This window comes from Petaurus breviceps, unplaced genomic scaffold (genome assembly GCF_028583685.1).
Source record: "Petaurus breviceps papuanus isolate PSGF00001 unplaced genomic scaffold, PetGlider_PUasm1.0 216, whole genome shotgun sequence".
NCBI lineage: Eukaryota > Metazoa > Chordata > Mammalia > Diprotodontia > Petauridae > Petaurus > Petaurus breviceps.
Genome location: NW_027185867.1, coordinates 5,659,556 through 5,675,391, shown reverse-complemented (window position 1 = coordinate 5,675,391; position 15,836 = coordinate 5,659,556). Strand labels below are relative to the sequence as shown.

Here is a 15,836-nt window from a genome sequence, read left to right as displayed (position 1 = left end):
CTTGGGAGTGGATGTCATGCGAGTTTGGAGAACAGATAATTAGGCCTGAAGGTAGGTTTCTCACCAGTGCCCGTGAATTTGATCTAATAGTTCTGGCTGAAATTTAGTGACTGGAAAGTTTATAGTCTGCAAGAGGCTCTCTTGAGGTGATATACCCATCAGATGTTCAGATTTAGGTTTTAATGAAAGGACATCTAGCTGATTGCAATGAGGGAGAGTTGATAAGCAAGTTTAAACATACTGAAATCTCATGGCCAGTGGATAGGTACTTATTAAGTCTCTAGGTAGTCTAAAGGTGCCCTAAGTTTGTATAGTTATAGTGGCCAATGATCAGATATCATGCCCTTTTGTACTGGTCCATTGATGCTTCAGGTGTAACTTTGGGAGTAATTTCTTCTCGTAGACTGCCATCAGTCAGTTTGCAAGAGAAGTGTCCACAGGACTGGGGCATAGAAAAGGGCAGTGTGACCCATGAGAAAATAGCAGTGTTGGCTGCATCAACTTCTAAGATGAACTAGTTGCATTAAGAGAGGACCAGAGATGAGCTAGGATTTGGGATTTGGAGTTTTACTTTTTTTTTTGGGGGGGGGGTCATTAAATGTGCCTTCTACCCTGGGCATCTGCTGGAAAGTTAGATGAGAGAGCAAAGCACACACCCCTGGTTAACAGTGTTAAACCATGCGAACACAAGAAACTGCTGCAGATAAAGGTCCCCCACTACAGTACATGCACCTTATGTGGCTCTATATGGCATCCTTGCCTATCTATATTGTGCTGTGGAGCTTTAGCTTCTTAAATTGATACTGTCCTGGAGGACAGTTTGGACCAGTTGGATCCCAAGAATAGAACAGGATATAATAGAACTAAAACCCCAATTTAGTCCAGGAGATCTTTGAACAACAAATTCATGAAACTCTAAAGAACAACGTTGACCATTACTTAATTTATGAAGTATAAAGCTGATATAAACCATACTAGGTTAAAAAAAAACATCTTCCATTCCTCACCACTTCATATCTGAACCAGGTTGTATGGGCCCCAAGAGTCCATTTTAGTGACGACAACCATCTCTGCCAGCTGACAGGAAGGGGAGGTGCTGATCCCCAGAGGTGATGGTATTCAGGGCTCTGTAATCATGGCAGATCCTTAGCTTCTCACTTCTCTGTTAAAATGTTGTCCTGGGACTCTGGTGGAAAAGGTAAGGAGCTTTATGAACCCAGAGGTTTTCCAAGAACTGTCACAGACCCAATGTCTCTGACCTGGCCACAGAATCAGATTTCAGAGTTGGAAAAAAACCTCAGAGACCCCATAGTGCAATCCACATCCAAAATAGAATTTCTTCCATGCACTATCCAACAAGTAGTCCACCAATCTTTAGCTGAAGACCTCTTTCCAAGGCAGCCCATTTCAATCATTGCCAAGAAATTGTTCCTTACACCAAGCCTAAATTTGCCTCTTTGTAGCTTTTGCTCATTGCTTCTAGTTCTACCCCTGTGGCCAAAGAGAAGAGGTCTAATAAGCTAATATGAGTCTTCTTTCCTCCAGGATAAATATCTCTAGATCTTTCCTGATATTCTCATATGGCATGAACTTAGAGTCTCTCACCATCATGACTGCTCTCCCCTTGAAGTCTTCCAGCTTACTTATGCGTACCCTAAATATGGTACCCAGACTTGGTGCTCCATACATGGTCTGAACAGGTCTGATTCTGGCACAATGGGACCATCACCTCCTTATTCCTGGGAGTTATGGCTCTCTTCATGCAAACCAAGATCACATCAATTTTTTTACTTTGACAGTGATATTGAGTTTGCAGTAATTTCCCTAGATATTTTTCGGACAAACTGCTTTCTAAACATACCTCCCCACAATACTATACCTTGTATTTGTGAAGTCAATTTTTTAAACCTAAGCATAAGACATTACATTTATCCTTTTGAATTTCAATTTATTAGATCAATCCAAATTCTCTATGTTGTCAAGATCTTTTTGGCTCCTGACTTTATCATCCAATGTGTTACCTATTCCTTCCAGCTCTGGAATCGATAAATAGACCATCTGTGTCTTTATTCAGTGAGTCAGTCAAAAAGGATTTAATAAAAGCTTACTATGTGTCAGATGCCATGCTAAGTGGTGGTTGTTGTCCTTCATTCTTGAAGAGGGCCAAAATGACATCACTATGCTAAAGCCAAGTTTTAGTGTGTCCTACTGTGACTGATCAAACCAAGGCAACCTCAGCGTGCTCTACCACAGGTTGGGCACAAACAGTCTGTGTGAACATTTGGGGTGGATTCGTTAAATTTTCACATCCTGTGTTTCCTTTGAGCTGTTTCAATTTTGCTTTACTCATAGAACACAGCACCTTCTCTGATGTGGGCAGGCCATGCTGAGCGGTCCTGTGCCAGTGTTTCCCATGTCACACAATCAATTCCAGAGTTCTTAAGAGAGACCTTGAGAGTTTCCTTGTATCGCTTCTTCTGACCATCATGTGAACCCTTGCCCTGTGTGAGTTCTCCATAAAACAGTCTTTTTGGCAAGCAAATGTTTTCATTTTAACAACGTGGCCAGCCCATCGAAGTTGCACTCTCTGAAGCAGTTTGAATGCTTGGCAGTTTAGTTTGAGAAATGACCTCAGTATCTGGTACCTTATCCTGCCAGGTGATCTCCAGAATCTTCCTAAGACAATTCAGATGGAAGCGATTCCGTTTCCTGGCATGGCGCTGGTACACAATGAGATCAGCACAAGGACTCTGTAGACCTTCAGTCTGGTAGTCAGAGGTATTAATCTCTTCTTTCCCAAACTTTCCTTCAGAGCCTCACAAACACTGAGCTAGCCCTGGCAATGCTAAGCAATGGGGTTACAAAGAAGGACCAAAACAACAAAACTAAAACAGTCCCCACTTTCAAGACTCATACGTTCTAATGGAGGAAATAACATAAATAGACTCACACCAAATGTATACAAAGTTGCAAGAAAGTAATCCAAAAGGAGGAGTAATCCTGGCAGCTAGAAGGCCCAGGAAAGCCTCCAGCAGAAGATGGAGTTTCAGCTGAGTCCTGAAGGAAGCCAGGAAAACTGTGAGAAGACATATCATTCCAGGCATGGGGCATGACCAGTGCAAAAATATGAAGAATGGGAGGAGTGTCATGTTCAAGGAACTGCAAGTAGCTGAATCATAGAGTGTGTGGAGGTTAATGAAGACTGGAAAGGTAGAAATGGAGTGAATTATGAAGAGCTCTAAATGCCAGCTAAAGGAGTTTATATTTGGTCCCAGAAGTAATATGGAGCCACTGAAGCTTATAGAGCAGTGGAGTGACCTGGTCAGACCTACACTTTAGTAAAATCAGTTTGGCAGCCAAGGGGAGGATGACTTGGAGTGGGGTAAGACTTGAGTCAGAGAAACCAGTTAGGAGGCCATTGCAATAGTCTAAGTGATAAGAGATAAAGACCTAAACTAGAATTATGATTTGAAGGCAGAGAGGACAACTTTGTTCAACACCTCATGAATAGAATTGAGGAAGTTAGATGGTAGGAATAATCTAGCATTGGGATTGACTAGGATAGATCAATAATAGAACAAGGGACAAGGGGGTTCACAGTAAAGGATGGTGTAGGGTGTGCTCAGACTAGTACCTCTGGTATGAGAGCTGCTGAGCCCTTTTGGGGCTACTTTCCACCTTTGATGTCTACCTAATTCTCAATTGTGGCTCCAAAAAGCTATAGCATGTACAGTGGCCATACCCCGGCAAACCATTTTGGCAGACAAGCTAAACCAGGTTGAGGGTAACTGAGGGGGCTCAAGCCCACAAGCATGTTAAGATTTCCACTGATGGAATGAGTGTGTGAAGACAATTTGTCCCAGTGACCATGAAGGCAGCTGAAGTAGGCCCTGTGGAGCGCTTAGAGCTTGGTTAGACATTGAAGACGCCAAGGTCATCCACTGTATCTCAAGCCATCACCAGTTATCTTGCCTCTGTCCTGCCACTGGCCTATGATGACTCTGGCAGGGAGAGTGAGGCTGATGACTTTGTGGAACTCTGCCTCATTTAAATCCAATCTGTGCACAAATCAAAAGACATTACCCATACCACTTTACCATTTTTACCTACCTCAAAGTCCTGTGGTGACAGGCAAGTGACAAGGCAGAGACACTGGGAGCTGTAGTCACAATCTTTCTCAGAGGCAGCCCAGGCCATAGGGCCATCTTCTCAGTGGAAGCTGCAGAGGCATTTGGCAGTCCCTGGGTATCTGAGTGCCTTTTAAAGACCTCCAAGTATGAGGAAGGGGCTAGAAGGTGCCCTAAAAATTGTTTGCTTACCCAACCATGGTCTTATTACAACAGCCAGTGGATATCCCACCCGGTGGTCAAAACACACATACAAAAAAAGTACAAAAACTTCTGTAAAGATGATTCCACTTGGGGCGGCCAGGTGACGCAGGCCCCGGCGTCAGGAGACCCGGGATTGGTTCTGGCCTCAGATACTTGGCACCCACACAAAATAACTGGCCGTGTAACCTTGAGCAAGTTACTTAACCCCAATTGCTTTAAAAAAAAAAATTGATTCCACTCACCATCAATACATGGAATGTGCACACACTTAGAGACAACACAAAATCCAGTAGACCTCAAAGGTGAACTGTTCTTGCTACAAGAGAACTCAGCAGGTACTGCATCCAAATAGCGCCCCTAAGTGAAACAGGACTGGCAAATGAAGGCCAGTTTACCGAAGTCAGAGTTAGACATTTTTCTGGAGTTGCTTCAATGAAGGGGAGCACCATGAAGCTGGTGTATTTTTTGCAATCAAAACTCATCTAGTCAACAAACTTGTATGCCTACCAAAAGGAATGAACAACAGGCTCGTGACAATGGGATTGCCACTTGCAGGAAAACACCATGCCATCATCATCAGTGCCTATGCTCTACCATGATGAACCCTGATGAGATTAAAGAAAAAATTTATGAAGACCTGGCGACCCTTATCATCAGTGCCAAAAGAAGACAAGCTTCTGAATCCTTGGGAGGAATGGAGTTGGAAACAGCAACAACAATGGTCATTTACTACCTGTGCGTCTCATGACATTGTCATCACCAACACTGACTTCCATGTACCTAAACTCAATAAAACTTTGTGGATGCACCCTTGCAGCAAACATCGGCATTTAATAGACCATGTGATTGTAAGGAGTGGAGACAAACAGGATATAAGAGTGACCAAGGCAATGTGTGTTGCAGAGTGCTGAACTGATTATAGACATCCTCTCCGAGAATATTTACATTCAACAAAAGTGGCAGCCCCAAGGCAAAATGACTACCAGAAGAATTAATGTCAACAAATTAGAGTGAGAAATGGAAATAGTTTGTTTCTAACTTGGAGGGAAAGTTGAGCCAATACATAGTTGGTAACAGTGGAGCAGAAAAGGGCAGATTTCAGAGATTTGGTGTACAGCACTGCATTTGCTCATCTGGGTCAGAACACTTACAAACATCAAGACTGGTTTGATGAAAATGATGGGAAAATTCAGAAGCTGCTAACTGAAAAATGAAAACTGCGCAGGGTTTACCAGCAGAATAGTTCATCCATCTCTAAGAAGGCAGCATTTAATTCCATCAAAAGTAAAGTACAAACAAAGCTTAGAGAGATCTACAATTCTTGACTCAGTAAGAAGGCAGATGAAATTCAGTTTTATGCTGAGAGTAACAATCCAAAGTGCTTTTACGATGCCCTGAAGGCTGTTTATGGGCCAAAGACCTATGGTGCACCTCACCTACTCAGTGCTGATGGAGACACATTGATTAGTGATAAGGACATGATCCTAGAGAGATGGGCGGAACACTCCCATGGTGTTCTCAAGAGACCATCATCAATCAATGCTGACTGTCATTCACCATTTACCTAAGGTTGAAGTCAGTCCCTCCCTGGCTGGAGTTCCAACTAAAGAAGAGGTTTTGAGGGGCAGCTAGGTGGTGCAGTGAATAGAGCACCAGCCCTAACTGGAGGACCTGAGTTCAAATCCAGCCTCAGACACTTAACACTTACTAGTTGTGTGACCTTGGGCAAGTCACTTAATCCCAATTGCCCTGCCTTCCCCCCCTCCAAAAAGCAAAAAAAAAAAAAAAATAAAGGACAGGTTTTGAATGCCAGAAGCTTTCTTTTGTCTGGCAAAGCACCTGATTCTATTCCAGCTGAGATTTATAAGGTAGGAGGTCCATTGCTCATACAAAAGCTGACTGAAATTTTATGGGTTATTGCAATAGAGGAGGTTATTCCCCAGAAGTTCAAGGATGCCTCCATTGTCCATCTCTATAAAGGTAAAGAAAATAGATTGTCCTGTGGCAATTACAGAGGGTCTCTCTCTTAGTCACTGCTGGCAAGATTCTTTCCAGAGTCCTCCTTAACAGGTTGATCCTTCAAATGGAAAGTAGTCATCTACCTGACAGACAGTGTGGCTTCAGAAAGGGCTGAGGAACAGTCGATATGGTGTTTGCTGCCCAACAAATCCAGGAGAAGTGCCAGGAGCAGAACAGAGGTCTGTGCATAACACTTGCAGATCTGACTTTGGTATGCCTTTGATATTGTCCGTCATAAGGGCTCATGGAAAATTATTATTATATAAATATAAAATATTATATCAGAATTTGCTTAGAGAAGTTCATCAATACTGTACATCAGTTTCATGACAGCATGCTTACCCAGGTTCTGAGTAATAGACTATGATTTCATGCTTCCCCAGTCACCAGTGGAGTAAAACAAGACTGTTTGTTTGCTCCCATGCTTTTCAGCATGATGTTTTCAGCCATGTTATCAAAGGCCTTCAAGGAGGACAAACAGCATCAAGGCCAGATACCGCACTGATGGTAAATTCTTCAACTTGAAAAGGCTACAGGCCAAGAATAAAGCGGAGAGAGTGTTGGTGCATGTTTTTTGTTTATTGATGATTGTGCACTCAAAGCGAACTCTGAAGCTGAGAAACAACAAAGTATGGAACAATTCTCTGTTGCTTGTACTAATCTTGGCCTAACAATTAACACCAAGAAAACACAAATGCTCCATCAACCAGTACCACACCATCTATATGTGGAACTATTGGTTATAGCAAATGGAGAAGTTTCAAATGATGTGGATGGGTTCACTTACCTTGGTAGTATTCTTTCCAGGGATGGATATTGATACTGACACACACATTGCCAGACCTAGCTGTGTCTGTGAGGTTCTGAAGGAAAGCGTGGGAGAGAAGAGGTATTAGACTGACTACCAGACTGAAGGTCTACACTGCCATTGAACTGACCTCATTGTTGTATGCCTATGAAACCTGAACAGTCCATCAGCACCATGCCAGGAAACTGAATGACTTACATTTGAATTGTCTTAGGAAGATTCTGAAGATCACCTGGCAGGATAAGGTACCAGACACTGAGGTCCTTTTCTGAACCAAACTGCCAAGTGTTCAAACTACTGCACAGAGTGCAGTTCTGATGGGCTGGTCATTGTTCAAATGCCAAAAGTATGCTTGCCTAAAAGACTATTTTATGGAAAACTCACACAGGGCAAGTGCTTACATGGTGGTCAGAAAAATCAATACAAGGACACTTTCAAGGTCTCTCTTAACTTTGGAATTGATTGTGTGACATAGGAGACACTGGTATAGGACCACCCAGCATGGCATGCCCTCATCAGAGAAGGTGCTATGCTCTATGAGCAAAGCAGAATTTAAGTAGTTCAAAAGAAATGTGAAATGAGCAAATTCAAAGAATCTACCTCAGGGGAGGCTAGGTGGCTCAGTGAATAGAGCAGCGGCCCTGGAGTCAGGAGGACCTGAGTTCAAATACAGCCTTAGACACTTAACACAAAAAACTAGCCATGTGACCTTGGGCAAGTCACTTAACTCCAATTGCCCTACCTTACCCCCTCCAAAACGAAAAAAAAAAAATAATCTACTCAAATGTTCACATGGACTATTTGTGCCCAACCTGTAGTAGAGGATTCCAAGCTTGTATTAGGCTGATCAGCCACAGTCAGACACACTGTAACTCCACTCTAGCATAGTGATATCATTTTGGCACACTTTGAGAATGAAGGAACAACCAACCAACAGTATACCTATTTTCCCAAACCCCCTCCAGGATTTATCATCTTCTTTTTTTGTCACCTTAGCAAATCTGACGGGTTAGAAGTGGTACCTCAGAATTATTTTAATTTTCATTTCTCAAATTGGTACTAATTTAGAGCATTTCTTTATGTGGCTATTGATAGCTTTGGGTTTTTTTTTCCTTTGAAAACTACCTGTTCATATCCTTTGACTTTTTAATCAATTGGAAAATGGCTTTTATTCTCATAAATTTAACTGAGTTCCCTATATATTTTAGAAATGAGACCATCATGGGGCGGCCAGCTAGCACAGCGAGTAAGAGCACCAGCTCCAGTGTCGGGATGACCTGGGGATCGAATCTGGGCTCAGACACTTAGCACCCACCCAGAAACACCTGGCTGTGTAACCTTGAACAAGTTACTTAACCCCAATTGCTTAGGGGCAGCCAGGTGGCTCAGCGAGTAAGAGCACCGGCTCTAGTGTCGGGATGACCTGGGGATCAAATCTGGGCTCAGATACTTAGCACCACACCCAGAAATAAGTTGCTTAACCCCGATTGCTTTAAAAAAAAAAGAAATGAGACCATTATAAGAGAAAATTGCTTCAAATATTTTTTCCCCATATTTCAACTTTTAATTTTAGCTGTACTGGTTTTGTTTTTATAAAAACTTTTAAATTTATGTAATTAAAATTATCCATTTTACCTCCTGTGAATCTCTCTATCTCTTGTTTGGTCATTAACACTTCCCCTATCCATAGATATGATAGGAAATTTCTTCTACGCTCCATTAATTTGTTTATGATATCACCTTTTATGTCTAAATCATGTACCTACTCTGAGCTTATCTTGGTATACTTTTTGAGATATTGGTCTATACATAGGTTCTGCCAGACTACTATCCAGTTTTTCCATCAATTTTTTGTCAAATAGTGAGTTCTTGTCCAGGACATAGGATCTTTAAGTTTATTAAACACCAGGTCATCATACTCATTTACTTCTGTAAATTATGCACCTAATTTGTTCCACTGATAAACCTTTCTATTTCTTATCCAGGACTAAATTGCTTTGATAATTACATCTTTATAGTATAGTTTTGGATCTGGTATTGCTAGGCCCAACTCCTTCCCATTTTTTTTCATTGATTCCCTTAATATTCTTGACATTTTGTTCCTCCAGATGAATTTTATTATTTTTTCTAGCTCTTATACAATAATTCTTTAGTAGTTTGATTGTTATGGCATTGAATAAGTCAATTAATTTAGGTAGTTTTCCATTTTTATTATATTGATTTGGCCTACCCATGGGCAATTAATATTTCTCCAATTATTTAGATTTATCTTTATTTGTGTGAAGAACATTTTATAATTGTATTCACATAGTTCCAATGTGTGTCTTGTTATGTAGACTCTCAAGTATTTTATATTGCTATAACTCTATAAATTATTCTTCTGGTTCTACTTACATCACTTTCCATCAGTTCATACAAATCTGTGCTCATTTGCTACAGTATGTTAAAAACAATGTGATCTTATGTGGGTTTATTTTATACCCTGCAACTTTGCCAAATTTATTTATTGTCTGAAGTGGTTTTTCACTTGATTCTCTAGGATTCTCTAAGTATATCATCATATCATCTGCAAAGAGTGATAGCTTGGTCTCTTCTTTGCCTAATTTGATTCCTTTTTTCTCTAATTGCTACTGCTAACATTTCTAGTACCAGATTGAATAAGAGGGGTGATAGTGGACACCCTTGTTTCACTCCTGATCTTATGGGAAATGCTTCTACCTTCTCCCCATTACATATAATACTTGCTGATGGCTTTAAATAGATGCTACCTATTATTTTAAGGAAGGCTCCATTTATTCCTGTATTTTCTAGTGTTTTTAATAGGAATGGATGTTGTATTTTGTCAAAAGCCTTTTCTGCATCTATTGAGATGATCATGTGGTTTCTGCTAGTTTTATTGTTGATATCATCAATTATACTGATGGTTTTCCTAATATTAAACCATCCTTGCATTCCTGGAATAAATCCTACCTCATCAAAGTGTATTATTCTTAAGATAAGTTGCTGTAGCCTTTTTTTTTTTGCTAATATTTTATTTTAAATTTTTGCATCTATATTCATGAGGGAGATTGGTCTATAATTTTCTTTCTCTGTTTCATCTCTTCCTGATTTAGGTATCAGTACCATATTTGTGTCATAAAAAGTATTTGGTAGGACTCCTTCTTCACTAATTTTCTTTCGCAATAGTTTGTAGAGTATTGGAATCAATTGTTCTTTAAATGTTTGATAGAATTCACTAGTAAATCCATCTGGCCCTGGAGATTTTGTCCTAGGGAACTGATGGCTTGTTCAATTTCTTTTTCTGAGATGGGGTTATTTAAGTAATTTACTTCCTCTTCAGTTAATCTGGGCAACTTGTATTTTTGTAAATATCCGTCCATTTCACTAAGATTGTAAAATTTATGTGCATACAATTGGGAAAAAATAATTCCTAATTATTGTTTTGATTTCCACTTCAATGGAGGTAGATTCACCCTTTTCATTTTTGATACTCATAATTTGGTTTTCTTATTTCTTTTTTTTATCATATTGACTAAGGGTCTATCAATTTTATTGGGTTTTTCTTTTCATAAAACCAGCTCTTAGTTTTATTTATTAATTCAATAGTTTTCTTAATTTCAATTTTATTAATCTCCCCTTTGGTTTTCAATATTTCTAATTTAGTATTTAATTGAGGATTTTGAATTTGTTCTTTTTCTAGGTTTTTCAATTGCCTGCCCAATTCATTGACCTCCCTTTGCTCTAATTTAATCATTATGCACTCAGGGATATAAAACTTCCCCTAAGAACTGCCTTTAATGCATCCCACAAATTTTGGTATGTTGTGTCATTATTTTCATTCTCTTGAATGAAATTATTGATTGTTTCTATAATTTCTTGTTTGATCCATTCATTCTTTAGGATTAAATTATTTAATTTCCAATTCGTTTTTCGTCTGTCTTTCCATGGCCTTTTATTGCATATAATTTCTATTGCATCATGATCTGAGAAGGATGCATTTAATATTTCTGCCTTACTGCATAGAATTGTGAGGTTTTTATGCCCTAGAACATGGTCAGTTTTTTAGTATGTGCCATGAACCACTGAGAAAAAAGTATATTCCTTTTTATCCCCATTCAGTTTTCTCCAGAAATCTATCATACTTGTCCTCTCTAAAATTCTGTTCACCTCCTTAGCTTCTTTCTTGTTTATTTTGAGGTTGGATTTATCAAGTTCAGAGAGGGGGAGATTAAGGTCTCCCACTAGTATAGTTTTGCTATCTATTTCTTCCTCTAATTCCTTTACCTTCTCCTCTAGGAATTTGGATGCTATACCACTTGGTGCGTATATGTTAAGTAATAATATTGCTTCATTCTCGATGGTGCCTTTTAACAGGATATAGTTTCCTTCCTTATCTCTCTTAATTAGATCAATTTTTGCTTTTGCTTTCTCTGAGATAAGAATTGCTACCCCTGCTTTTTTTACTTTAGCTGAGGCATGATATATTTTACTCCAGCCTTTTACATTTACCCTGTGTGTATCCCTCTGTTTCAGATGTGTTCCTTGTAAACATCATATTGTAGGATTATGATTTCTAATCCATTCTGCTATCCATCTCTGTTTTGTGGGAGAGTTCATTCCATTCACATTTACAGTTAGGATTGTTATCTGTTTCTTTCCCTCCATCCTATTCCCTCTCCTGTTAATGCTCATATTTCCCCCCCTTCTCCCTTCTCCCCCTTAATAGTTTTCCTTTTGATCACCACCTCCCTCAGTATTCCCTTATCAGCCCCCCTCCCTTTTTCTCCCCTTCCCCCTTACTTCTTCCCTTCCTACTAACCACCACCCCCCTCTTTCATAGCCCTTTTCCCCCTCCTACTGCCTGTAGGATATTTTTATACTTAATTAAGTATGTTATTTCTTCTTTGGACCAAGAGTGACAGGAACAAATCTCATGCAAAGCTCCTCTCCCTCCCCTCTTTCCCTCTAAAATGATACTTTTTGCATTTCTTCTCCATAGAGTCCTATGCTTAACTGTTTGTTATTCCCTCCTTGGACCAGAACCAATGAGGAAAAAGCTCATATGATTCTCATCTCCCTCCCTTCTTTTCCTCTGCTATATTGTTTTTATGCCTCTTTGTGTGGCATAATTTACCCTTTTCCACTTCACTCATTCCTCTTCTTCCATTGCAGTCCCTTTGTAGCCCTTAATAAGATTCTTTTTATCATCATTTTGTGTATTTTATACTCATACCCTCTACTTGTATATAAACAGTTTGCTCTTATTAAATAGCAGGGTGAGTGTGTGTGTTTTCCTTGTTTACCTTTCTATGTCACTCTTGCACCTCATAATTGGAGATTGAATTTTCCATTGAGCTCTGTCTTTTTCATCAGGAAGGTCTGGAACTCTGTTATATTGTTGAATGGCCATCTCTTTGCCTGGAAGAATATGCTCAGTCTTGATGGGTAGGTGATCCTTGGTTGTAACCCAAGCTCTTTTGCCTTCCAGAAAATTGTATTCCACTGCCTCTGATCTTTCAGTGTAGAGGCTGCCATATCCTGTGAGATCCTCACTGTGGACCCTTGATATTTGAATTGTTTCTTCCTGGCCGCTTGAAGTATTTTCTCTTTTACCTGGTAGTTCTGGAGTTTGGCCACAACATTTCGAGGACTTTTCAGTTTGGGATCTCTTTCATCAGGTGTCCAGTGGATTCTTTCAATTTCTATTTTACCCTCAGGTTCTAGTATCTCAGGGCAGTTTTCCTTAATGATCTCTTGGAGAATGTTGTCCAGGCTCATTTTTTCATCATGATTTTCTGGTAGGCCTATGATTCTCAGATTATCTCTCCTGGATCTGTTTTCCAGGTCAGTTATTTTTCCATTGAGGTATTTTGCCTCTTTTTCTAAGTTTTCATTCTTGTTGTTTTGTTTGACTAATTCTTTTTTTTTAAGCAATTGGGTTTAAGTAACTTGCTCAAGGTTACACGGCCAGTTTTTTCTGGGTGTGGTGCTAAGTATCTGAGCCTGGATTCGATCCCAGGTCATCCCAACACTGGGGCCGGTGCTCTTACTTGCTGAGCCACCTGGCTGCCCCTAAGCAATTGGGGTTAAGTAACTTGCTCAAGGTTACACGGTCAGGTGTTTCTGGATGGTTGCTAAGTGTCTGAGCCCGGATTCGATCCTCAGGTCATCCCAACACTGGGGACGGTTCTCTTACTCGCTGTGCTACCTAGCCACCCCTGTTTGACTAATTCTTGGTTCCTCATGGAGTTATTTGTTTCAATTTGGATGATTCTAGTTTTTAGCAAATCATTTTCCTTGGTTAGTTTTTGGAGCTCCTTTTCCATATCATACACTTTTCTTTGTAGGGAGATGTTTTCTTCATTATAATGTTTTTCTAATTCTGCAATTTTGGTTTTGAAAGAATTATTCATTTTGTCTTCTATCTCTCTCATTTGGTTTTCAAAGTTCCTTTTGAGCTCATCTAGAAGAGTTTTCTGTGCTTGGGACCCATTCCCTGTTGATGTTTCAGCTGTGGGTGTGGAGTCCACATTGTCTCCCCCTGAGTTTGGTTCCTCCCTCTGAGTATAGTAGGACTCCAGACTCTTTGTAGTCTGCTTTCTACCCATTTTGAGGCAGGGCCCTAGCCACGCCCTTTCCTCTAGGGTTCCCAAGCCTTTACTGTAGAGGGTTTTGCCCTGGGGCAATAGTTACTGTGTTTTCGGGGGGAGGTGGAGCGTTTGGGGTTCACTCTGCCATCCTGGTCTTTGGAGGTCCTGATAGGGGCTTTTTTTTTATTTCTGGGCTATGAAATGGTAGTCCCAGGAGTATTTGCTGTCCCGGACAGGGGCCCCTGCATTTGGTTCTTACCTTGCTCTTTCCAGTCCCAGCCCTTTGGTGATAGACCTGGTAGTGACCCTTGTGGTTGGTGGGACCACTTGCCCCCAGAGCTGATCAGGCCTCTTCTGGGCCTGCCCCTGTGGGCCACGCCTTCCGGGCCTGCCTCCCAATGTGATCTTCTTTAGTCCCTTATGATTCCCCATTCATAGTTGCTTTTTTATGCTTTTCTTGAGGCCTGTGTTTGAATGTCAAATTTTCTACTTAGCTCTGATATTTTCATTAGGAATGCTTAAAAGTTCTCCCTTTTATTAAATGTCCATTTTTCCCTTATGGAATTATACTCAGTTTTTCTGGGTGGGTTATTCTTGGTTTCAATCCTAGATTCCTTGCTTTCTGAATATTATATTCCATGGCCTCCATTCCTATATAGTCATGGCAGCTAAATTTTATACAATCCTAATTGTGGGCATATGGTACTTGAATTATCTCTTTATGGCTACTTGTAGTATTTTCTCCTTGATATGAAAACTCTGAATTTTGGCAATAACATTTCTAGGAGTTTTAGTGGATTCTTTCAATTTCTACTTTGTGCTCTGGTTCTAGGAGGTATGGGCAAACCCCAGGTTACTTTCTAGAGAAATACGACCCTGAAAAATCAACCCCCTCCATTTTTGGTTTGACAATCAATATAATAAGGACCATTTGTTGCTCTCCCAGTTGGAGTCTTCACTAATGATTCTGTACACATTTATTAACTGTCTGCTACGTGCCATGCACTGCTCTAAGTGCTGAGTATACAAAAAAAAAAAAAAACAGGTAAAAGGCAGCCCCTTCCCTCAAGGAGCTCACAGTCTATTAGAGAAGACAACATGCAAACAACTATGTACAAACAAGCTATATACAAGATAAATTGGAAATAATCAACAGAGGGAAAACACTAGCATTAAGGAGGATCCAGAAAAGTTTCTTATAGAAAGTAGGGTTTTAACTGGGACTTAAAGTAAGCCAGGAGGTAGAGGTGAGAAGGCAGGGCATTCGAGACATTGAGGACAGCCAGTGAAAATGCCTTGAGTCAGGAGATGGAGTGCCTGGTGCAAAGAACAGCAAGGAGGACAGGGTCACTGGACCACAGGGTATGTATCCCTGGATGGATGAATATGCACTGGCAAGACTACCCATGGCTCTTACCATCTAGGACAGCAGTCAGCCACATCACTGGGTCCCCCTGAGTAGGCTAAAAGTACAGGCAGGAGGGAAAGGAAAAAGGAAGATGAAGAACTGGCAATAATGTTATTCAAATGATGCTTTAAAAGTTTACAAAGTATTTTCCTCACAAAACTTCTATGAGATAAATAGAACAGTAATATCCCCACCTTACAGAGGGGGTGTGCAGAGGCATAGAGAGGTAAAGTGATTTGCTTAGAATCACAGATCTAGTAAGTGTTGAAGCTAAGACTCAAATTCAGATCAGTTCTTTTCTCCCCTGAACTATTATGCCTCTTAAGGGAATATGCCAGTGCATATTCATACCCTAGTAGCAGGGTAGCTAAGTGGTTCAGTGGATAGAGTGCCAGGCTTGGAGTCAGCAAGACCTGAGTTCAAATACAGCCTCAGATACTTGTTACCTGTGTGACTCTGGGCAAGTCACTTACCCCTGTTTGCCTCAGTCTCCTCATCTGTAAAATGAGCTGGAGAAGGAAATGGCAAACCACTCCAGCATCTTTGCCAAGAAAACCCCAAATGGGGTCATGAAGAGTCAGGCATGACTTGAAAAACAACTAAACAAAAGTGGTAGTAATAGCAGTAGTAGTGGTAGTAGTAGTAGTAGTAGTAGTAGTAGTAGTAGTAGTAGTAGTAGT

General features: G+C 40.4%; 1 protein-coding gene across 1 annotated transcript in view; it reads left to right on the top strand.

Annotated features, from left to right (window-relative positions):
* Window positions 1-15,836, top strand: part of CACNA1C (calcium voltage-gated channel subunit alpha1 C) — an 879,081-nt gene that overhangs the window by 834,352 nt on the left and 28,893 nt on the right. The gene's annotated exons all lie outside the window — the stretch shown is intronic.